The 2,597-nt window shown below is 40.9% G+C and overlaps 1 pseudogene; it reads right to left on the reverse strand.

Moving 5' to 3' along the window:
• Nucleotides 1-680: 680 nt before the first annotated feature.
• Nucleotides 681-1,450, reverse strand: LOC119919184 (annotated as a pseudogene).
• Nucleotides 1,451-2,597: the final 1,147 nt, after the last annotated feature.

The raw sequence follows: 2,597 nt of genomic DNA on the forward strand, positions 1-2,597 counted from the left end.
CCTGTCACAAAGCAATGATCAGCAGAGGACCTTGTGGGAGAAAGCCAATCAATATGTCATAAACAATATAAAAAATAACAACAAAAAGTTAAACTACACAGCAGTTACCCAAATGACAAATCTCTACAAAAACCTCAATGTTATCAATGCAGTACTATTTTTAACACCTTTTATCTAACTAGACATCTTTAGTCAAATGCAAACATTTTCTATCATTTTTTTCTTTTGACACAGGAATAATACAAGACACCAAAATATTTAACCAGTAAAACCCATTAGCTTAATGTGTGTGTGTGCGTGTGTGTGTGTGTGCGTGTGTTTTAAACCCATGTTATCAAGAGTTGTGCTAGAACGTATGGTAGCAATACAGATTTAGTCAGTTTAGGGCAACTTTAAACAAATTTTCATCAACTTGACCTGAATTGTGAAAAAAATCCTATTAGCAGTGTGTGAGACATTCTGAGTGCTGTCAATTGCTTGATTTTGTAAATGCTAGCGAAAGAGCAATGACAATGATCACTCTGCAAACTCGGGATAAACAAACCAGGGCTGAGATATTAAACACCATCTATTACATCAGTGGAACAGATTCGTCTGACAGAAGCACTGAATTTTTGTGGAGCTTCAGCATTTCAAAGCAAAATCATTTAAATCTCTAGAGAAAGACGAAACTCAGCTCTTTAAGAGCAGAGATTCTTTTTAATGAAATTCTTCAATCCATTACATTTTGCTTTCTGGATGATTGGCCTTAATCCACTTTTCTTTCTGTTGTTGTCGTTTGCCTCCTCTATGTCTGTATTGTGACCACCCGAGGCAGTCTGCCTGTGTGACATCTGTACAAGGCAAGTATTGTTTTCTAATTCAGTCTGTGGGTTTGAACTTCGATGGCATCTCTTAAGACCCTGGTGAAGATGAATGGTAAACAGACCATATGTAATGGGGTCTAGGCAGGCATTGAGAGGCCAAAGATAAACAGCATATGAGTCAGTGAATGAGAGATGTCTCCTCCATTTTTTCAGGGAACAACCAATACCACAGGCCTAGCAGGTAGTACGGGTCCAGCAGATGATGAATGACATCACAATGACAATGCTCATCTTAAGAGTCCTCATCCGAGCTTTAGGGATGTTGTTGTGGGAGCGGCGGAGATGACATCTCTAGACAGCACTAGAAGAGAGGAAGTCTTGGTCATGGACAACACCTTTGGTCTCAGAAACGCATAATTTTTTAGAGAATGTGAGACTACGGTTACCCCGGGCCATGCGGCTGGATATCTCAACAAGGATTCGTGTGTAACAGAAGATCATGATGACCAAAGGCAGGAGAAGAGGCACACAAAGGTGAACATGTTGTAGAGGGTCTCCTGCCAGTGCTGGAAAAAACTGCCGTGGGTGGTGCACTGGGTGAAGTTCTGTGGGACTGTGATGGTCACATTGTGAAATATGAACATCTGCATGAAAAGACAAGAGGAGTGATAACTCTTAATCAGCTAGACAGACAGAATCTGTGAAGGAATAATTTAGGGGTACTAAGACACAGGTTTCCCAGGTCATGATAGGGTCAACTGCTTAGCTAAAGTAAGCCAAGGTGACAGCCAGGGAATCTCCAAAACTCTAGGTCAGATGCTGTCTCTCTCTGCCTGCTTGTCAAATGACTGACGCAGCTGAGTTGATAATGATGCACTGTTTGTTAGGTAACCCAAGGTCTAGATTATCTTTATTTTGTTTCACTGCAGACAGACTGACTGTCTCTATGTAGAATGTGTTGCATGTGGCTTGAAGGACACACATTGTGTCTTGATTTGAACCAATAACCAATAGACTCTTCACACATGTTAGGGATGAACAATAACCTTATTGGACTCTTAGTGAATCTCGGTGGATCTAAGAAGGATAAATATCCCAATACAGGAAATATCCTTCAGATTTGGTGTTGGCATTTGATGTGTTCACATATTGCATGGTGTACTGTATCTCCTCGGCTGGGCTCAAAAAACCATGCAATGTAGTCTCATCAGTCTCCCAAACTTCATCACACCTGAACCTAGCTCACAATATTTCTTCAACAGAAACATCTAACTAATTATGCTTTCTCCCTCCCTCGCTCGGAAATCGACTGAGGTCCACTATCATCAAGGATGTGCCAATTCCTTAAATGCATCTCAGAGATGAGGAGAGAGGAGGCTTCCAGAGAAACTTACAGGCTGAGTTGGAAACAGCAATAAATTGATTGTATTACTGTAGATATGGCAAATTACCTCTGGACACAGGAAAAGTAGCACCATTAGTGTATCTATAGTTTTTCATATTATTCAGAAAAAAATATTACATGTGTAGATCCTGAAAACACTTTACGTTTGTCTACTTTTTTTTCATCTTTTCTTATTTTCTGCACGGTGATCACTCAGAGAAAGAAAGAGAGCTAGGAGAGGAGCCATACTAGCCCAGCTTGGACGTAATTCCGCTCCTAAAGAGCCAGTCTGGACAAAATGGGACTTGTGTTGACCACACAACGGAATCAGAGACTGATGTGCCCACATCGTTGCAGAGACTGCCCATCAACATCCTGGATCAAGCACTTGGCAGGTGGTTTATGTC

Source organism: Micropterus salmoides, unplaced genomic scaffold, assembly GCF_014851395.1.
Source record: "Micropterus salmoides isolate LMB-PRFRI ecotype aquatic unplaced genomic scaffold, ASM1485139v1 Ms_hic_scaffold_2602, whole genome shotgun sequence".
NCBI classification, from domain to species: Eukaryota; Metazoa; Chordata; class Actinopteri; order Centrarchiformes; family Centrarchidae; genus Micropterus; species Micropterus salmoides.